Raw genomic sequence first — 22,569 nt, forward strand, 5'->3', positions numbered from 1 at the left:
CCGAAGACACAAGCATTCATTTGCTTGGCAGCACTCCTCGAACGAACAACTCTTGTTGGTTTCGGCTCACTTGAAACCCCCAATCAGTGGATTGCTGTTTAGTTTCCGGTTCCTATGAATAGATCCAAGTTTCGTCCCCTGTTACGATGTAGTACACCAAATTTGACTTGCCTCGGTTGAATATTTTGAGCATTTCTTTACACCAATTTACACGAGCCTGTTTTTGAGCTTGGGTCAAGTTGTGTGGATCCAACGGTTTGAAAGTTTTCGTACGTTCAGATGACCATGCAAAATCGTATGTATTGCTGTCATGTCAAAGTTCAGGGATACCTGAATCTCACGGTATGTCACATGCCGATCTCTCTCAATCATTTCACGCACAGCATCAACATTACTGGCAGTAACAGACGTGGATGGACGACCTTCACTAAATTCATCACTGAGAAATGTGTGACCACGCTGGAATTCGGAAAACCAATTGTACCCACACTGCTTCATCCCCAAAAGCCAAATGAAGTCGATCGATGCATTGTTTCGGTGTTAAACTACATTTGAAATCATAAACAATCAATGCCCGAAAGTGTTCACGATAAATTTCCATTTCTCACACGAAACTACTTCTTCAAACTGCTGTGAAAAATAAACGAATAGGCTTAAACAAACAATCAAAGATAATTTAAACATAAAAAGGTATATTCTTCCGATTTTTATATAAGCGGAACACTAGCGCTACTGTTGGTGGTAGTTTGCAGAAACTTTTCCAGCAGCCCTCGTACTACTTGATGTGTATTTGTCACAAAAAGTCCTAAAGAATTCCGTTGCGGGTCTCGGAGATATTAGTTTATTTATTTACGATTACCTTCAACGTCATATGACGTCATCATTAGGGCCGCCGGCAGAATTTGTAGTGTAATCTTTAAACGAGTATAACTTCTCACAGAACAGAGATAGAACCTTCGTTTTAGGAACAAATTATAGAGAATCAATTGTGGAATTTATGAAGTAAAGTATATTGTTGCTATTTCTTAAATATATTCACAAAAACAGGAGAAATTTAAATTTTTTATTGCCTGTTTTAATGTTTTAGGTACATTATTTAATAGTTATATCACTGATGAAGTTCGTGTTAGAGTTACAATATATAAAATAGTATTTTTTCATTCGAGAATTATTAAGACTTTCAACTCTCAGTTATCCTCATAAAATGCTATAAATAATGAGTTTTTTGTACAAAACGACTATTTTTATTCTTCAAAAAAATCTCTTTTTTATTTTCTTATGACAGTTTACACTATTTACAGCTTTCTGAGAAACCGAACATTGATAGGTGCCACCGTTTCCGAGATATATTAAATGAAAAATATCCAATATGGCGGCCATCCGTATGCACATAGCGATTTGCTACTCGACTAAAAATATCTTAAATTGTAAAATAATTATTCCTACGAAGTCTCTTGCTTTTATCAAAACAGTCAATGATTCGGGACTTGGCCGCCGGACAGTGACAAAGATCATTGGTACGTGACATTTACACACATATTATTGCGCAATCCTTCATTTAAACACATTAAAACATATATCTATAGTTTTAAAGCTTATAAATTAGGCTACAACTTTCATATCAAACAATTTCTTGTCACTTAATTTATTCAAAAGATACAAGCTTAAAACTTTAAAAAGTACTAGACAAATTACATTTTTGAAGACTATAGGTTAAATTACAAAACCATTAGCGAAAAATCAAACAGAAGCATTTTTGTAGGATCCATTGTACTTGATCCATGTAATTAGATGTTTTGGCGAGCGCTGGGGGGGAAGCACCTTGGGAGGGGTTTTGCACTGTCTTTTCAGTTCTTACGGCGGGCGCTCTACAAGCTGGAAAGAGAAGTGAGGAGCGGAGAAGCGATACGAAACGCAGCAGCCAATAGAACGAGGTTCACGTAGTACTTATTCCCGCCACGTCGTATCTCTCGGCGTACCGCTCTTGTCTGGTTGGTCTGAGGTTCCCCGCTCCCCACTTACCTTGCCAGCTTATAGAGCGCCCGCCGTAAGAACTAAAAAGACCTATAGTAGAGGTCTAACAAATGGCCAAATTTCAGATTTTACACAATTATTCCAGACATGGGCCTTTTTTCTTTGTCTTCATTGACTGGGCTATGTAAGCGCAATTCTTATCACCTGCGTTTACAATACGCTCCGAAACGTTTGCCGGAAACATCCAGGGGCATAATTTCGCGCACTGAACCGTTGGGGAAGTTGTAAATTGAATATAATCCATCGAGGATTTCAGAACCATGTGATCTATTACTCCATAGCAACCTACTCTTATGTCCCTCCAGGTGTAGAATGAAAACAAGCAAAGATACGGTATTTCTTACGTAGAGGATACGATTCAACTAGCTGGGTTCTCAAAAGCACTCTCAACCTTGAGAGCGTTCGCGTTTTATAAACTCAATATGGCGATGTTTCCATGTGATCGAATTTCATATTTCTTCTGGAATATATAAGACAAGGATGAGATCCAACTGCACACGAAGTTCTCGAGAAAAAAAAAACACACAAGCAATATTGTCCATCCTTTTGTAGAATATTTCATCTTCTCCTTGTTTGTCAACAAATAAGAGACTGAGTATGGGCGAAGAGCACATGGAGATGCCATCCCCTTCAAACTCTTGGCAGTGTTGCCATAAAGCAAAAATTCCCTTTTACATACAAATTTTCCCTTGCTCTTGAACGATCGAAATCACTCTCAACTTTATTGTATTGTTGTTAGTGGTACTAGTTGTACAATTTTACTATGTGCTCTGCAGGGAAGGAATACCCATTCGTAGAAATACTAGGTTTGACTGAATGGATGAAAAATTAGCATTATTCATTGCAAATTGCAATGGATGAAAAATGAGCATTGTTCATTGCAAATTGCAATGGATGAAAAATTAGCATTGTTCATTGCAAATTGCAATGGATGAAAAATGAGCATTGTTCATTGCAAATTGCAATGGATGAAAAATGAGCATTGTTCATTGCAATTTGCAATGGATGGAAAATGAGCATTGTTCATTGCAAATTGCAATGGATGAAAAATGAGCATTATTCATGGCAAATTGCATACTTGAGTAAAGTATAACCCATGGCGTAACAGCCCTACGTACCAGCTGCCTGCCTCACTTCCCGAGATGGGAGATAATCCAACCAGTTACGGAGTGACGTGTAGTCAGCACGACGAACCCATAATCGTTTTCGTAGGTTTCCATTACCGGGTTAGGCTACTCATTCATAACTCCTCAATTTCTTCACGATGGTAGATGGCCACAGGTGCCATACACAGGCGGAAATCTCAGGAGAAATGTTGTTACGCTTCTCCCAGGAGACTCCAACCTGCGCACGTCTCGTAGCCGGAGCCTAAAGCACGACCATGGTGCGGGACTATGTAAAATATAGAAATCATTTATGACGTCAGGTTTATGCTAGCCGTGTTATTATGACAATTTTAAAAGTTCCATAATAAAAAAGGAAGCTACATTAAAAAAAATATAATTTGTGGGGGGTAAGGGGTGACCTAATGGTAAGGCACCTAATCTCACTTACCTGTACTACGCCCCAGTAACTGGTAATTATTTCTTTCAGTAACCCATGGCCAGTATAATGCTCTGTGAAGTTGTGTTGTCGTATGTGTACTGAATTCCCATTTACAGCCTCAGCTTTTAACTATAGAGTATGGAGATTTTATCGTCGGAGACAGTGTGGTTTCAGTGGTTTATAAGAGATGAATGATTTTATTGGTTTTAAAAATTGAATGAATAAATTTTTAGCAGACACATTTTATTTTCATCTTAAGAGCCTGTCCCCGTATTGCGTGACGGGAAAAAATAGCCTATGTGCTGAAGTATCCATAACAGAAAATCAATCATTAATTGCACAGGGTGTCCGAGAATTATCTTTAAAACTTCAAATTTTAATAACCCCCCATTGTAAGTCACATATTTACATGCTGTGTGTTGTATATGATGTAGAAACTCGTAAAGTATTATTTTCTGTTGAAATTGACTCAGTAGTGATTGACCATGTGGACGCCAGAGGAGAAAGCACAATACGTGTCTTGGTTCATAGAGACTAAATCAGGCACCCAGTTTCACCGCAACTTTTGGACTACGTGTGAATAGACTTCTTCCTGTGGGGTTACAAACATCGCGGACCTCACTGAACTCAAGCAAGGAATCATCGATGCGTTCCACACCATCACAGTGACATGTGGAAATAGAATTTCGGCTGGATGTGCTCTGTGCAACCAAAGGTGATTACATTGAGGGGAAAACTTTACGATTTCTTCATCATGTACAACAAACAGCATGTAAATATGTGACTTAGTATTGGAGTTATTAAAACTTGAAGTTGTAAAGATAATTCTTAGACACCCTGTAGTTTGTTTTAGGAGGAGATAAATTACGTAACGAAAATAAAGAAAATGTATTTAACATTTAATTTAATATGTGAACTTCTAGTTTCGCCTGCAGTTATTTTTTTTCATGAAATATCCCTTTATCCGTTTCACCCTGTAGCAATGGAAATTTCCCTTCATGTGGCAACACTGTCTCTCGGAAGAGAAAACAAATATCAGAAACTCGGCTGCCACTCAAAAGATGAGGAGACCCCAGCCGTAGCTTCACCTTGGTGACATCACGTAGTTAGGAATCCACCAATCGACTTGTTCCCAAGGATGAATGGTGGGCTCCGTGGAACTGTTCGGCATACCTATTCGTGCTCCAACTGTTTCCAAGATTGCTTCTCCTCCGGGCTACCCCCCCCCTCCTCTTTCTCTTTGTTGCCTGGACTCCCAATCCCCTCCAGCATCTCTGGAATCTCTTCTCCGAGAATTTCAAACGAGGAATCTGATGAATAAGACGTGGGGATGTTTCTGCACGATTCGAATTTACAAAGCCTGCATGCGTGTGTATTAAGTTACAGCCCAACTATTCTACACTCACTGCAAAATTAGAGTTAATGTAAACAAAACCATGTAAGTTCTGAGAAATAGTTAATTTAGTTAGTGTTAGTTCCGTTATTTTGCCCACGAATACATTCTTCGTAACAGTGTTACACACAAAATGTTGTGGAAACGAGACTAGCTAATGTTTACTAATTCAGGGCCACTAAATTCGAAAATGACATTGAAATTTTTAGTTTAGCTTCAATTTTCGTATGACATTATGATTTTTGCCCCACTAATTGGGTCCGCACATTTAACAGTTGGTAACACTGCCACTGGTCAGCATAGTACTCCTACGTATAACGCTATGGCACAGTCAGCTTCTGTAGCAGGATATTTGTTCCCATTTATCCATCATGTGATCATTATAATTGCTTTCTGGTAACGGTTTTCAGTTCTTGTGAGGTGTGGTTTCACACAATGGTCATATTGTCGATGTTTCTCCATATTTTTCTTTAAGTATTGTTTTGTTATATTTTCAATTGGTGTTCTACTGTCACATATTGTGTCGTACGTATATTCATATAATTGCACCGGAAGTGGATAGATAGCATGGATAACTTCTATTCCGAAAGAGTGAGTGACATTTGCTTGTATGCAATTAGTTCTATAAAAAAGGCAGGTTTCTTGTATTTCGACTGTAGTCTGGGGAACTGGGATTAAAATTGGTCACCGCACATGAACTGTAGGGGAGGGTGGGGCAAGTTAGACAGGTTGGGCAAGTGCGTCCACCCTAGCTGAATTGCAGACCATGGCAGTAAATGACTCCGCGAGATACTACAGTCGAGACGCGCTAGCAAGCGGCGTGGAACCACCCACTCTGGTAGCGACGCACTGTTGCCGGATTGACCTACTTCAGGATTTTCGCGAGCCCACAGAAACATAAGAAAGGCTGAACTACTGCAGCTCCTTATGTTACACAAACCCCAGTTCCCCATATATCGAATAGACAAGCTTGCAGAAGAAGCGGGACATACGGTGGTCCGTCTCCCGCCTTTTAATTGTATGTACTGTACAATGCAATAGAACGTATTTGGGCACAGGTCAAAGGACTGGTAGCACAGAGGAACACTTTGCCACCTTTTACACCGGATAAAATTTTGCAATTGAAAGAACAGGCTATCGGGGATGTGACAGCAGATAGGTGGCGTTCGGCTATAGAACACACAAGGAAGATTATTTCAGAAGCATGGGAAAAGGAGGGAGTTCAAGAGCAGCAAATGCAGGATTTTGTAATTTCACTTGGGCGGGAAGACAACAGTGACAGTAGTAACTCAGATGAAGATGTTCCTTTACCAACCAACAATGAAGATGATCTTGGGATAGCGCCACTGCAATGGCAGCCGGTAAGCAAAAACAACTGATTATTTAACTACTACTTCTGTTCTTTCATTCATTTTTTATGCTTTTACATACAGGTAGCTAAAAGCATTGATAACACATGTACTAAATGTATCATTAATGTTAAGGAAATCAAGCAATTGCCAAGCGTTTCGTTGTAATTAATTGAACTCTGTATTGCCAGAGCCTGTATTATCCTGTAGCTTCCCAAATTATCTCACTTCACACACCCACATGTGCCTCCCCGATGGCACAGTGGTAGGGTAAATGTTGTCGCCTTGTAATCAAGTAGTCCTGGGTTTGATACCCTGTCGAAGGCACATAGTGGTTCGGATCCCACTTCCAACTGTAGGTTCATTCCAGATTAGCCGTAGTGTGCATAATGTGGACTTTAAAACACCAACTCAAGCAATCAATTCACCCACAATGATTTGTTCTTGATAAATTCTTCTCCGTAATACAGTAACTCAGTTCTGTAAAATTCTGTTTTAGAGGTGAATTTTTGTAGGTCCCTCAAAATATAATTTAAAAACGTGTTAACGAAACGAAGTTGTACGTAATTTGTTTATACGTAATTTGCCCTAATTTTCAAGAAATACATTTCATTGGTGCGTTCTGAAGCTTCAACAATCGCGGCGTGACAAAGAAGGCAAAGAGAGGCGGCATGAAATCAAAGGAGAACGATTTGCCACAGTTGTTCATAACACAAGACGCATTTTCTTTTGTTGGTAATTGTGATACGATACAACACAAGTAAAAAGATGCCGGTAGCTGATGCTTGCAATGTACCATAATAAAAACTCAACAAAGGTTCTTTCATTGAAGGTTTTCGGTTGCTGTGTAGAGCAGGAAGATAAAATGTTTCATGCTTGCCAGAATGTATGATTCGTTAAATTATCACTTTACGACTGAAATAACATATATTAGCATACTGATACATACATGCTTTATTTCGCGTGACGCTTTTTTCCCGAGCTTGCCAACAGCTGACTAGCTTGTTCGTGTGTTTGTGCGAACGTGGCAACGTAGAAACCCCCCCAGCCACATGGCAGCCAACGAGGAGACAGAATTTGGTCACGTTCTGCCGTTCTGCGTTCTGATTGCACGCCGCTTCTTATCGCGTCCGTACAATAGTTGGTGTCATAGAAAATGGAGGGGCTGTGTGTGAAGCAGTTGTACGCTCCTTTGAAAACTGACGATTTTATAGGTATATATGTATTTTCGGTGTTATCTTTATAAGGATTATGGTGTATACAGAAGCCTGCATTACATATCGTCAATAATTGTAATACATTTATTGCATAATATACAGTAAACCCTCGTTAACACAAACTCGCTTAAGACGAACACTCTGTTAACATAAACAAAATGTTGGTCTCGGCAGGGATGTATTATATCTTATAGAAGGTTTAATCGGTTAACGCGAATTTCGGTTACCACGAATTACGAATTGTTTTTTAGTCCGTTGCGTCATTAGATCCCATTTAACACGAACTTCCAAAGTTTTTTATATTTTTTTCTGTTGTTCCTCTGTCGTTCCTCTGCTAGGTATGTAAGAAATCGCTCAACAATCTCTGTCATCTTGCCAACAATCAACTTATACAGTACTGTAACCAACAGATTCAGATCAACAATGTGCTCAAATGTGTTTTTCTATTCTTTAAAACATAGCCAGTACGAATAACATCAAGATTAAAACTTGGGAGCAATTGCTCGACAATCGCGATCATCGCGTCAACAATGTTCAGATGTGTTTTTCTATTCTTTAAAATGTAGCCAGTACGAATTTGATCCGAATTGACTGCTAGTTTTACGGAAGCGATGAGTACAGTTGGCTGTGAAGTTACCAGGCATTTGCGTTCCCGTCTGCGACAGAAAATGATGTATGAGTTCTTTTGTAAAAAGTTAGTTACTGTAGTACTGTTTTCTATGATGACATACTTAACCCTTAACAGGAAGTATGATTTTTTATTACATAATTGGAAGTATGTGTCTGACAGACACGGAACGCCGAAACTTTTGTTTCCTTGCAAAGTATTACATAGATTTATTCTTATAATCTAATATTATAAAATTTATTTCAAAATACATACACAACGCAAGTGCTACGTAAGAAAAAATAACTATTATTGAGAAAAACTTTTCTTTTTTTATGAAAATGCAACTTTGCTTGTCTCCTTCCGTGTTTCTCTTGTTTCAGAGTCGTCAAATCAGAGGCAGAGTAACAAAATTTAGAAACGCTTCACTGACATAGCTGATCTAAATATGGGTCTACCCATAGAATCAGTAGAAAATAGGAAAACCATATCCTCATGTCCAGACTTACAAATTGATGTAAGCATAAAAAAGAGCTAAAAGTGCCTTTATTTCACACTTATGAGTTGGTCTGTAATTGCTCTTTTGATGCTCTTTGACTTTAATTCTTGTTTTCTCTAATTTTACATTTGTCCACAACAGAATATGATCAATAATGTCGTCATCATAAATTAGAGACCAAATATCTTCCATTTGAGGATTTTCACCTAAATTTCTAACAATCTTTGTCAAGCCTGGAATTCCTCGTATTATATTTTGACGAGGAACACGTCTAGTCTTTGTTGGTTCTTTAGATTCCCAAGAATATCCTTTCTTCCCTTGAAAAAAAGCCGGAACGTCTTTCTCTTTATTTGTTCTGCAACTTACAGACGAAATACTAGCTTCGAAATTACGACAATCTTCATCATCAGTGGAAGAACCATATGTATCAGGAATGAACGTGGGGTCCACATCGGAATCATCATCAGAAAATAGATCTTCCATCTCCTCTTCTAGCCCATCTTCTTCTTCCACTTCTTCCCACATTTTTAAAACCTTGGCGCAAAAATTGGGTTCACCCAGTTTAGCTACATCGCTTAGTTTCCTTTTCCTAGATGTAGAAGGTCCTTCCTCCATTATAACTAAGTTCTAATCATCAACATCAATAATACTTGTGTGTAAGAAAACTACACTACTGGAAGTATGTGTCCACGGGACACGCAAAAAAACTTACGTTATTGGAAGTATGTGCCTCTCAGACACGGTAGGTTACAAAAAAGGTCTTATCAGCTAACACACAAGCGCGACCAACAACAATGAATCACACCACCAAACTAAGAAAAAAAAATTATGAAGGTATTGAGGAGCTCGCTTCACAGAAACATACAGGGTTGCCAGCACAACGAAAAGAAAAACCATGCGTGTCTGTCAGACACATACTTCCTGTTAAGGGATAATACATATTGTAAATGATTAATGTGTAGAAAGAACTGTATTGCAACAATAAAATTTGAGTCCCTGGTTAGCACTAATTTTTTTAACACAAACTCTTGATTTTTCGGCCCCTTGGGATTCGTGTTAACGAGGATTTACTGTATCTCTTTACGAAACTCATACTGACATACGGTGAATGTAGCATTATTAGACTCGTATACAGGGGTTGAGTATATAAAACATGTAGAGTGGGGTAAGAACGTCCACCAAGAATCTTAGTCGCAATTGTTCCAAGGTTAATTGGTTCACTGATAGGTTATTTTTCCTTGCTTTACTACCGTTGGTTTAATCTTGACGACAATGCCCCCATGTGTATTGAGCAGTATGCGTGCTAGATTTTTCGTTCTGGGGGAATGCCCACTCATTTCTTTTGCCAGGACTCCCCAGCACACGTGATTTAAGTGATTTGGAACGTTTGTGTCTTGAAAGTTATTTGCCAAGTTTCATTGTTCACTTTCCGTATGTGGGGCATGTGCGTCCACATGCAGACTTGATATATTTCAATACTTAACAGAGTAGTTATTATTATTATTATTATTATTTGTATTTGAACTAGATAAAAATGTTCATATGTGTTCTACGTGTAGACTAGTTTGTTTATTCTCAAAACATACAATGTTCACGCTATGACCTTCCTTTTCTTAAGAGGTCTGACTTGCCCCACTCTCCCCTACTATGTGTTCATCTAAACTCAATGCATCAAATCGAGAAGGATTTCGCTGTTTGGAGTGCCTATGACTTTGGAGGGATCCTAACGTTAACTGTTGCTCCTGTTAGAAAAGGGATATCCGTGAAAAAACAACAACATTTGCGTGCCTTAAAAATGGACTTTTTAAGATCACTTCAGGAGTTCTTCCTGCCATGTTGTGTACCATGTCAGTTTATAGCAGGACTTTTTCCAGTCATTTCCCTGTTTGAGTGGTTCGGAGGTCCACCCAGCCTCGTACCTGGGGGGTAAAGACGGCCGGGCATGATGCTGATCACACCATCCCAACTATGACCGAGATCAAGAACATGTGGAGCTCTATACATCCACATCACTCCATATGCCGTGCACACGCACAGGGGTACATTTACCTAATCATACAGACACTTTTGGAAAGCAGGCACACATTTTAAAAGGTTGATCTGTAAAAAAATTATAAGTTGCTTTACCGCATGTACTTTTACTTTTGATGTTGTTTTCTCGTGACCGTACATTCCAATCCAAAATGACTAATGCTCCATTTGGAATCCTTTGTTAAAAAAAAATACAATAACGCTTTTTCATATGAAGATTTTTTAGCACAGTGGAAATTAATTCAAACTGTTTCATAAAAATCAACAGTGTATTTTTGTGAAATATACCTTTGGTTATGGCTTTAGATTTACACCGTTCATAGTAAATATTTGGCCATTGATTAGTGCATGATCAATTTTAGTAGAGGAAGTGCCCGGGTTGACCAACCTCTTGTGAGGAGCTGAAGTGAGGAGCTCGCCTTAATGGATTTCTGTCGTAAGGCATGAGCTCTATTTGATGGCGCAGTGTTGCCAGCTTCTTACTCGAAAAAATCACCAAGGTTTTTGGTCTAACCTAACCTAAAGCAAGGAGCTGGCAACTTTTTTCTCGCAGTGTTGCCAACATCTTACTCGAAAAAATCACCAAGGTTTTTGGGGTAACCTAACCTAAAGCAAGGAGTTGGCAACCTTTTTCTCGCAGTGTTGCGAACACTACACCCGAAAGTAAAGCTCGGTGGGGCTCGTCTTGATGGTTTGCTCTTGTAAGGCATAAACCCCCCCCCCTATTTTCGGACACAGTATTACCAACATCTTACTCGAAAAAAAAATCACCAAGGTTTTTGGTCTAACGTAACCTAAAGCAAGAAGCTGGCAACCTTGCTTGAGGCTTGTTTTACAGTGCATAAAGCAAGGTTGCCAACCTACTGGTATTTTTGCCATAGCCTTTTACAAAAAAGAGAGAGAAGAGAGGGAGGGAAGAGTTAAACGGCCGACAGCCTACCTACAGCTTTTCTTGTCTAACCTAACCTCAAGCAAGGGGCTGGCAATTTTGCTTGAGGTTTGTTTTACAGTGCATAAAGCAATTTTTGCCAACCTACATATACAGGGCAAGGAGAGCCGGCACTGCCGTAAAAGAGAGAGATGGATGGATGGGAACACTGCACGGGTTCAACGTCATCAAATAAAAATCGCCTTAATGGTTTTTTCTTGTAAGGCATGATCTCTATTTTCTCGCAGTGCTGCCAACTCCTACCTACACTTTTTTTTAGTTGGCAAGGGCTAGATAGAGAGAAAAACTTATAGCTGGGAGCAGTAATGAGCGAATGCGCCATATCGTAATTTTCCAACTCCCGGGGGCCAATGTTTGTATATCACAACCTTTGTAAACCTCTCTCTCTCGGGGGAACGACGTGCCGCGCACACACACACGCACACACACACACGCACACGCACGCGCGCGCGTATTGTAACACAAACAAACAAACAAAATAATAATTGTTGTTTTTAGGATGCCTGGCCCCTATAACCTCGCCAGGGTGCGTGGTGCCCAACCAAAAATGTAAAAGTTTTCTAATGGCTGCGGTTATAGATTACCGCACCTCTGTAGAGTTTCACGTGTTTTTTTTTCCCCCAAACTTCCATGAAACCCTACAGAGGACCTCCGTAATGCATGCAACGTGTACTAACGACTCTAGTGTTATTTGATGTTGTGATATTTTTGGATATAGAGTTTTATTGTGAGATAGATAAAAATAATTATGTTTATTATAATATTTTCTTGATGAAGATGGAGAATATGTGTGTGTTACAAATAAAGTTGCATGCTTTTTTTCTAGTGTGTGTGTATGTGTTTTTGATGTTCGACAGCATCTGAAACGATAAAAAGAAATTTTATTGTTAATTTTCACGTGTAAAAACAACAACAAATTTTTTTTGTGCAAATTTTCTGATTGTCTCGTGCTATAGTGCAAAAAAGATATTGTAACTGATAACTAATGAAATTGACATTTGTAACTGATCTGAACTAGTGAAATTCGTATTGTGCCATTGTAACTGATTGTGCTAGTGCAAAAAATTTCTTATTTGTGCAAGAAAAGATGTTAAAAAACTTGTTAAAACTGCTCTGTGACCCTCTCGTTCTTCACGTCGTAGGCGAAGGACTTCTCTGCAATCAGGATGACACTGCATAGGGTATCCTCGGGCAAGGCATCGTGGAACTCGCAGACGACCTTGATGTTGGTTCGATCGTTGACCACAACCTTCTTTCTCTTAGATGTGTTGATGACGGTCATGGGTCTCCGTGCTTTGAACTCGCTGGGCGTGTAGTACATGTCCACGCTTCCCTCGGTCACGCGTTTGTAAGCCGAGAACGCTTCGTAAAGTTTGAGGTAATCGTTTTTGGTCACGTCGAGGTTGTAATTCTCGCGCGGGAACACTTCGTTGCGTCCGTTCTTCAGATAAACGTTCTTGATCTTGCAGTCGTCGAACTTGCTGGAATCTTTTTCCTGATTCTTGTCCCTCCCGGTCTGAAAAAGCACTACGACGAAATCTGGCATGTCGAACTGTATGTTGTTGAACTGCGTCGTCACGTCGAATTCCATGTGACTTCCCGACGCCATCTTCTGCACGCACTGGTAACCGTGAAAATGAATCAGCACCTGCGGACTTTTCAAGATCTCCGCTTTGTACTTGAGGGCGTAGTTTGTTTCATATTCCACCACCGGCATTCTCAATTCCATGCTCCGGATGACGCATTTCGCTGCTTCGGGTAAAGTGTTGGCTATCGGCGTGGTGCCGTCCGGACCCAAAGTAGCGTATCGCATCAGTGCGTCGTTGTCGTTGGCCGCTCTTCGAAACGTAACCCTCAGTCCCCCCTTCCACATGATCTCCTTGTAGTCCGAAAAGAAACCAGGCAGCAGACGCATGGGAAAGAGCACCGTGTGACTTCTCGTCGATATTTTGGTCCCGGCTTCGAATCCCCCGGCCTGGTAGTACGCCGCGTCCGTTTTGGATAATTTTAACGTTCCCACTGCCGTCGAAGTGATGCCAGGATAATCTATTCTGTCGATGACGGTGTTGTGTTTCCTCACCTCCACCTGCGAGAACAGATGAGGCACGAAGTTGTCCACGAGTATCAAGTTTGCTGCTGCGGGAAACGCGTCTCCGCTTTCCCTCTTCACCACGTCGAATTGAAGGTAGAGGTCCGCTCTGTGAGGATGAACGAACCCGTCGCCTACGTCCACGTCGTATTCGATCTCCCTGTTCGCCTCGTTCAGATTGGCGAACGTGCGACGGTTGGGAGGGAAAGATTGCAATTCGTAACTTTCGATTTGCTCCATTTTACATGTATGGTTATTTATTATACGTTGATCTCTACGATGGCCGTCGTAGTGGCACCTGCGAAATCCACCACGTCTTCTTTCTCGTTCGTCACCACCAACTCTATGTCGTCTATGCGGTTGTGACATACTGGAAAATAGATCGGCGAAGAGGGCGTGTAGATGATCGGTTCCATGAACTCGGAACTTGGTTTGAAAGTGGCTATGATTCCCGTCTGCTTGTGACTTCCTAACAATCCGTCCGAAGATTTCGTGATCATACCTTCGGCCACGTTACAGTGTACGTTCAGAGTCTCTATGGCCAAGAATTTAGGAATGTTGGTTGCCACGTGCTTGATGCCAGCTTCGAGTTTGGTGTCGTTCTCGAAACCTAAAAGTTCTCCCATGGTGCCCAGGTCCACGGTCTCCGTCGCGGATAGGATTTCCACTCTGTGCGTGACCGAATTTTGAGAAAGGTATGTACCTTTGGGTAATTGAGCTTGCAAAGTGGAAAGATTGTATTGTCCTGGCGTGACGACGATGTGTTCGCTTCCGACGCTAATGTTGTTGTTGTGCTGCGTAACGTTAGGTATGAGGTACATGCTGTAGAATGCACGCAGAGCCACGGATTTAGGATAGACGATGTCGTCGTGCAGCGTGAGTTTCAAGATTGAAGATTCGCTCGTGAGATGGAACACGCCCATCTTAGTGATGCTGTTTGAGGTTCCACAGTGCTTTCTGGAAATCCTCGATCGTAGGGTTATTTATTTTAGAGAGAAACGCGAGCACGGAGAGGCAGAGATGACCGCAGTTCACGTCTCCGAAATTTTGAATGCGTTCGTCGTTGTAGTATATAGAGGTTTTGTTCGTTTTCAGATAATAAATTAAATTTGTAGGTAGAACACCTCCGAAAGAATCGAAAACGAATGCTTTATCATCGTTTTTGTGGTAACATATCCAATGCGTGCCTGGATTTTCTTGACCGTCCAAGTTGACTACTCCGCATTCTCTTCTTTTAACGCTTGAAGGTAACGAGTCGGACATAAAAACTCCTCTGAAGTGTTTGATTCGTAACGGTTCGATCAGAGATTCAATGTCTCGGTTGGTGAGTGCTTCTGTTTCTTTTTTTTAAACTTTTTCATCACGCCCTTCCTCTTTTTCTTCTCCATGGCCAGGTTGTGACGTTTCTGTTCTTCCAATTCCGCCTTGTTCTTCTTCGAGTCGATGACGGTTTTCGCGATGGCGGCACTTCCGCCGGCCAAACTTCCAACGGCCCCCAATGCTGCCAGGATGGCCGGGATGCTGAATATGAAACCTCCGATCTTTTGCTGTTTCCGCGAACGCTGCAATCTTTTCAATTGAGGTGTGCTGAGCAGCAATTTCATTCCGTGTTTTTTCGACAAGCAAGAACGTTTCTTCTCACGTTGTTTCTTGGTGAGTAACCCATCGAGGGCACCTAGATTTTTAAGATTGGAGTATGGTATCTGGTACACGACACCCTTGGGCTTCATGTTGATGCTCTATGTGTTATTTTCACGGTATGTTATTTATATATATATTCTGAGATTTTTTCTTGTGTAGTTTTTTTACGGTATGTTATTTATATATTTTCAAGGCCTCGCAGTCGTTACACAAATTCTATTACGTGCTTCGTTTTCTTGCCAAGAAGTTTCTTTGTCCCCTTGTACACGATTCGAGTTTTGTTCTCGATTAAAATAGATAGCTTCTCGTCGGATAACATGTTAGCGTATCGATCTGGTAAAAATAGACTGTATTGTGCGTTGAGCAACAGACGTACCTTGGGACCATACTGGGTAGAAACGATTGAACCGGAAGTTATCCTGTAAGGTTTGTCGACTTCCAATTCCTGAATTTTTACATACTCGACTGACAAATTTAGCATTTGTTTTAATGCTTGGAGATCACTTATTTTTTCGGTCGTCATATCAAAAAAAATTTCAGAGTGTTAGAGAGAAATTTAATTGTTTTTCACGATGTGTGTTATTTATATATACCGAAGATTATTTTTTTTTCACGATGTGTGTTATTTATATATCAAGTTTTTTGGCACGTATATATATTATTATTTTTTTAACAGAGGAAGAAAGTCCGTGCTTCGGAAAACGCGATGATGTGCGTAATGATATCTTCCTTCTCCTGCATAGACTTGTACCAATCTACTGTGTACCGTCTTCTTTCCTGCATCGCCTCGTGCAGTTCGTCCGACCTCTCGTTCAATTTTTCCCCTGCAGCCGAAAGCAGAATGTTGAGATCACTGCACCTCAGGCCGCTGATCTCCCGAAGATGGTCCTTGAGAACCATTTCACAAGGGATGCGAAATTCCGGCGTCGTTCTTGCTATGATTACAAGTTTATTAACATCTCCGTTAACTACCTTTTTGAATATTTTAGATAGTAGCTCGGGTGGCAAATCAGTTATGCAAGCCATGTTGTTTTTTTTTTTACTGTATGTTATTTATATACCCCACCCCAATTTTTGTTTCGTGTTCATGGCGATGGTGGTACCCAGTGCGGCGACCCGTTCACCCAACGATGCGTCTCTGCTCACGAATCTTTCGAAAGCTGCGTGCTCTAATTTTCTGTCTGCTTCGTGACGTGCATCCAGATCCGTCTGCGTGGTGTTGTAGGCGATGTCGTGATTTTTGCATGCGGCGTCCAACGGATTCACACCCTTGTCTCCTCTCTCCAATCTTTTCTCGAGTTTGGTACCCGGTCCGCAGTCATGGTAGCCAGGTAGATGCATCTCGAAAGGTAACTTGTTGATGATGTCGTTCACGAGTCCCTTTCCTTCGGCCACGTTCCAAAATTTCGGAGGCAGCGTGTTGATGATTTTGATCAGGTAACCTATGCCCTTGTCATCGTTCACGATGAAGTTGGAAAGTTTCGTGCTGATCATGTCCACGATGCCAACCTTCTCGTTGTAGAAATTACGATTGCCTGCATTCTCTTCGCCGGCAATCACCAACAATCGGTCCACGAGTTTTCTCACGTCGTCCACCCAAACGAATTCTTTGGGTAGCGTGTTGTAGCGTTTGACGCCGCTGCCTGTTTTGACCTGGTTCCAAATCGGTTTGATGAGATTCCTGTACTTCTCGCCGCTGCTCGATTTCACCCTATTCTGCGAGGCGTCGTTGTTCTGGTACAAGGCATCCGTCATGATCAGAATTTCCTTGTAACTCTGGTAATCTTCGTCGGTGTAATCTTTCGGCTGCTTTTTGGCGACGAGTTCCCACAGTCCCACCGTACCCGGATACCTGGTCCAACTATCCTTGTCGCCTAAATTGACTTTAATGTCGTTGCCTTCGAAGGTCACCTTCGATTTCCCAATCTTCCACACCACACCGCCGCCTTCGCTGGTTTCCATGCTGGGATACAATCCGAACACTTCATCCTTGTCGAATTTCCCCGTGCTCAGGTAGTCTCGTGCCAAAGGTCCCAACTCGATTTTATCCGAAGACGACGTGCTACCAATGGCTCGACGTCGTGCCGGTGCATCCTTCAGTTCGAACGGTGTCGAAGGAATGCTCGAAATAGGCGTGGGTACGGCGTAACTTTTAGCTGCGAGCGGTACGAGTTCACTAATCAAATTTTTATTTTGTTCCGTGACACTTTTAATTTCTTTACCTAGACTGCTGATGGCATCGATCACGGGTTGATCCTGACGTTTCTTCTCTTCGTAGAATCCGCGATTCTCGGATTTCCAACCTTTGAAGCGTTTCGCGAGGTAATCGCGAAGCTTGAGATTTTCGTCTTCGATTTTCCGTTTCGTCATGACGTTATTTATACACGTCGTTTCTCACAACGTTGCAACGTTTAGAAAGTCGTTGATTTTGTTTCTGTATTTTCCGTCGTTGGGTTTTCTCGTCATGTCGATCGTCGCGAATCCGAAATCGTCACCGTTCCAGCAAGTAGAGCAGCAGCGTTCCGAAAATTGATTGTAGTTCATGTCTCCGCCTACGTAGTCATCGTACGCGTGCTTGAGGTTGGTGTGATCTTGACGAAACAAACATATGAAATTAGCGTTGTCGCGTACTAACTGTTTTGGAATTTTGGAAAACGTTTGAGCTAGGTAGAAGCAATCCATTCCTTTGTGACGACCTTGCGTGAAAAAGTTGCGAATTTCATTTTGATTTTCCAGGATGGCGTCGTCGAACACAACGACTGAATTTTCACGACAATCGTCGAGTGGTTTTATTTCCGAGGCGAATGTTGCAATGTCAAGACCATCGTACAGTTTCATCAGTTGCTGGTATTTGGATTGCTCCAAACTTTTCGAGAACACGTACAGGTGCCTGTTCTTCCAATCTAACCAATTCGGTGCGAGGAGAAAATTGTCCACGAGCAGTGTCGTTTTCCCACACCCCGAAGGACCTACGATCAGACAGCGGATGCTGTCGGGAAGCAACTCGCCGTTCTTTTTCTTCGTTTGACTTTCCGGATCCGGTAGACGCTTCACCACGTTCCACGTACTTACAAGATCACTTCGTCCGCGCCGATCCAACTCTTTTCCGGAAGTCCCAGCCATTTGACAAACAGTTTGTCACCTTTCCTACGCAATACTTTCTCGATGAGGTACGTGTCGGGGTGTTTCGTTTTAGAGAGTTCCTCTTCGTAAAATCTTCCTTTCAAAATCTCGCCGCTACTATCTTTTATTATATACGTGTGTCGGTTTCCGGGTAGAACTCGAACCACCGTAAAAAGTTCTGTGCTCCAATTTTTTGTGAATCCCTTCTCGAAGGTGCGTTTGAATTTGCTGATCCTCACCTGGTCTCCAATTTTGTATTTAGCTTTTTTTGTCGTGGGTGTGTACTTTGGACAGTAAACTGTAGAAATTAAACGCTGCTCGTCGGACTTGGTAACGTCGGCTGGCTTCATGCCTATCGTTCTGTGTGCCGTATCATTATAGGTGTCGACGAGTTCCGGCAGGATGTCGACCCATTTGTAATTTCCCCGAAGCGTGAATCGTTTCCACATGTGTGTTTTCAAGGTTCGATTGAATCTTTCCACGATGCTGGCTTTGATGTGACTGAAGCTCGAATAATGTCGAATCTTGTGTTTTTGAATAAACTTTTGGAATACGGCGTTGTAAAATTCTTTACCGTTGTCTGTTTGCAGAAACCGTGGTCGTCTGCCACCGCTTTCGCGAAAAATTAATTTGAATGCTTCCGTGACGCACGTTCCCGTTTTCGCCTTCAAAGGTAGAGCCCATGCGAATTTCGAAAACGTGTCTATGACGGTAAGAAGGTACTTGTTGCCCTTGTTCAATTTATGCACGTTTTTCAAATTGCCGCTACTCATCTCCACGAGGTCACTTTGCCAGAGGTCGTCGATACCCTTGGTTACCACAGCCAAACGTTCGTAGTTACGGCGTGCAGGTTTATGCAATTCTTCGACGATGGCTTGCCTAGACATTTTTTAGAGATTACGTTTCAAGAGAAGCACAAGCGTGATGGGATTCAAAGAGGGTGGCACTTCGCTCGTGTTTTGAATGATCAGTTTATCGCCGGCACTCACGTCGAAAACGGTGAGATCTTCGTCTTCGTGTATTTCATATATGTTGCGCGTTTCGTTCCAACGTGCCAGAGGAATGTTTCCTGCTTTCTGGACACCACGATTCGATATCAAAGTCATGGTGGGAACGCTAGCTTTTCTACCGTGAGACCAGTACGAAAATTCGTTTATCTGAATCGTGCCATCGAGGAGAAACTTGTAGTACGGATGATAAGGATGCAACATGTACAGTTTGTTACCTTCGACGAACGTGGAGATTCTCTGTTGATTGGGTACGCTGTTGATTTCGATGGCTTGCAGAGAATGCAGTTTAGCGAATTTAGTGTCGACGCCGAGCAGATTACTGTGAACTTGTCCGAGTTTATTTTCGATGGGCAGCAAATGCTCGACTATGGTATCCGTTACGGCAGAAAACGACGGTTTGATTTTCACTTCCACGTTCAACTGCTTGTAGTTTTCGTTGAGTTCTTGCAACTTGGCACCGAAAGAGGCCAGCGTCGATTCCTGCGTGGATTCCAGCACTCCAACTTGATCTCTGATGTTGACGACGATGTTCTGAAGGTTCTCGACTTGATTCAATTTCGAGCTCTTCTCGGTAAGATCGTTCACGATGCTTCGCATCTCTGTAAACTGCGTGTGAAGGTCGGCTACGCTCTGGGAAGTGGGCAGCGTCGACACCAGCGAACTAATTTCGTCTCGAATCTGTTCCACGTTCGCCGTTTCCGTTTCCAGTCGTTTCAGCATTCGAGATATGTTTCTTTTCAAAGCGTGCAATTCTTTGGAGGTGGGGAGATTGGCCACTTTACTCTCGAGATCGCTCAACGAACTTTTGATGTCGCTCGAATCGGATAGTGCCGTCACCGCCGTTTTCAATTTTTCCAAATCTTCGCTCGAAGGCACGCTCGTCCGTAACAATTCCAAGTCACCCTGTATGTTGTCGAGTACGTGATGAAAATGAGCGAGATTCGTTTCGACGTTCAAATTTTCTAAATATTCGATCTTCTGCTGAACCGTGCTCAACGTGTCTTGAATGCTCGTCAACGCTCTCGCTTCAGCGTGAATATTTTTAATTTCTTCGTTGATCAATTCCAGAGACGCCTGAAGCGTAGCGATGGTGGTTTGAATGTGTTCGAAATCTTGATAGGCCTCCAATTGAATTTTTATGTTCGCGACGCTTTTACCGATGACCTGCAGTTCGTCCGACGATGGTAGGTTCGTCATGGTATCTTCCAAAGTCTGCAACTTGGATTTAATTTCTTCCAACGTGCCGGTGAATTCTTCTTGTAATTTGGAAACGACGACGTGCAAGCGTTCTGCGTCTATATCGTTCACCACGGTTTGAAGTTCGGAGAAATTCTTTTCTATTGCGGAAGTTCGTTCTTCGATTTCGAGTTTCAGTTTTTCCAAATCTTCATTTTTCGATTGAAATTGCTGTAATTTGGCCAAATCATTTTGAAGCGAATCCACGCTCAACTGTATATTTTGAACGCTGTCGTAAGAAGGTACGTCGACATAATTTTTTATGAGCGTTTTCAGTTCGGAATCGATTTTCAGAATGGGGTCGAGACATTGCGTTTGGAGCGTAGCGATTTCCGACTCTAAACTTTTGTTTAAGGTCTCCTGCAAAGCGATCAAATCGGTCCTCAACTTCTTAACTCGAATGTCCAACATGAGAATCTCTTCTGCGTGGTCTACACGCTTGGTGTTGCCGAAAATGTCGTTAGGCATTTTTGGTTAACGGTTATTTATAATAGGATAGACGATTCGTAATTCTACAAAGAGAGGAATGAGTTTGTCGTAATCTCCGAGAAGTTCCATGTAAAGATAATCTCCTGCAGAAACATCGTACGTAATGTTAGAAAGCATCTTGTCGTGCTTGATTCGAAAAATATTCTTGCCGGTAGAAATTTTGATTTCGCCTGCGTTTTCCGGATTCACGGTAATTTGAAGTTTCCCGTCGATCGGAATTTCGTAAAAATGTAAATTGTTATTAAAAACATAAAACATCTTGCCCACATCGTCATTCAGTTTCGTCCAAATGCTGTTGAGGTGAATGATCAACAGACCGTTGAGTTTAGGTAACACGGAAGGTAAGACTTCATGATCTGGTATGGTTTCCATAATGATCTGTTTTTTGAAACCGAACAAATTCATAGGCATGCTGGTTATTTAAGAATACAGTCAAAGTTTTTTGTAATGACAGTCAAAGTATTTTTTTTTTGTTTTGTTTTGTTTTTATGAATCTTCTGTTGAAGATGGACATATGTTGCAGGTTTTGCTTTCTGCTAAGCGATAGTGCCCCCACGGCAATGTGTGAATACCACACTCGAGGACGCACCTCTTGTCGTCGTTGGGATCCAGCGCAATTTTTCTAACTTTGTTTGTGGTCAACACATGGTCGACGCTCTGGATGCGCTGTTCTTCTCTTAGAACCGACGACCTGGTCTTGAGGCAATCGACAAAGTCCTCGAATGCGAGATGCTCCCGAACCACCTGTCTGCCGACACCCTTGGCCTTCTTGGTAACGCTGCCCTCGGCTTTGATGGCATAGGCCTTGGCGCGAAGACCTGCAAACTCGAGAATTACATCACCGTCCTTCTCGTCTTTGAGTTTGCCAGGCACTTTTTTGTTTCGGGGCAGGATGCCGTACTGGTTCGGCTGGGGATAGCCCGAGGTGTCGAAGAGGTTAACCAAAGCTGGTACCGTGACTATATCCCTGTATGCATCGGCTGAGTGGACGTGGTACACCAAGCTGTCCGTGTCCGTGTAGAGAAGCGAGATGTTGTGGCTATAATGTGGACGTAATATGTCGTAGTACGTCTCGAACATGTGCAGCTTGCTCAGGTCTAATACTGAGGCACCAACATAAATTGGCTTGTCGAGCCTCACCTCACTCTTCCTCATATGCACCAGAGCAAGCTGCTCGTTATAAATGGTCCTCGATTTGAATAACGGGTTTGCCACGAGCCTGCGACATTGTGCTTTCCTCGTTACCAATTTTATGTCCATGCGATTCCGTACATTCTCCATAGTTTTGCCAAACACCGCATTGTTCATAAGCTTGAAGAAATCCTTATCGAGCTCGGACGTGGCTGCGGTGCGGTGT

The 22,569-nt window shown here is 41.9% G+C and overlaps 1 protein-coding gene across 1 annotated transcript in view; it reads right to left on the reverse strand.

Moving 5' to 3' along the window:
• LOC145980711 (beta-1,4-glucuronyltransferase 1-like) overlaps positions 1–22,569 on the reverse strand; it is a 1,164,154-nt gene that overhangs the window by 932,360 nt on the left and 209,225 nt on the right. The window lies entirely within an intron of this gene.

This window comes from Lepisma saccharinum, chromosome 28 (genome assembly GCF_977018435.1).
Source record: "Lepisma saccharinum chromosome 28, izLepSacc3.1, whole genome shotgun sequence".
Classification (NCBI taxonomy): Eukaryota; Metazoa; Arthropoda; class Insecta; order Zygentoma; family Lepismatidae; genus Lepisma; species Lepisma saccharinum.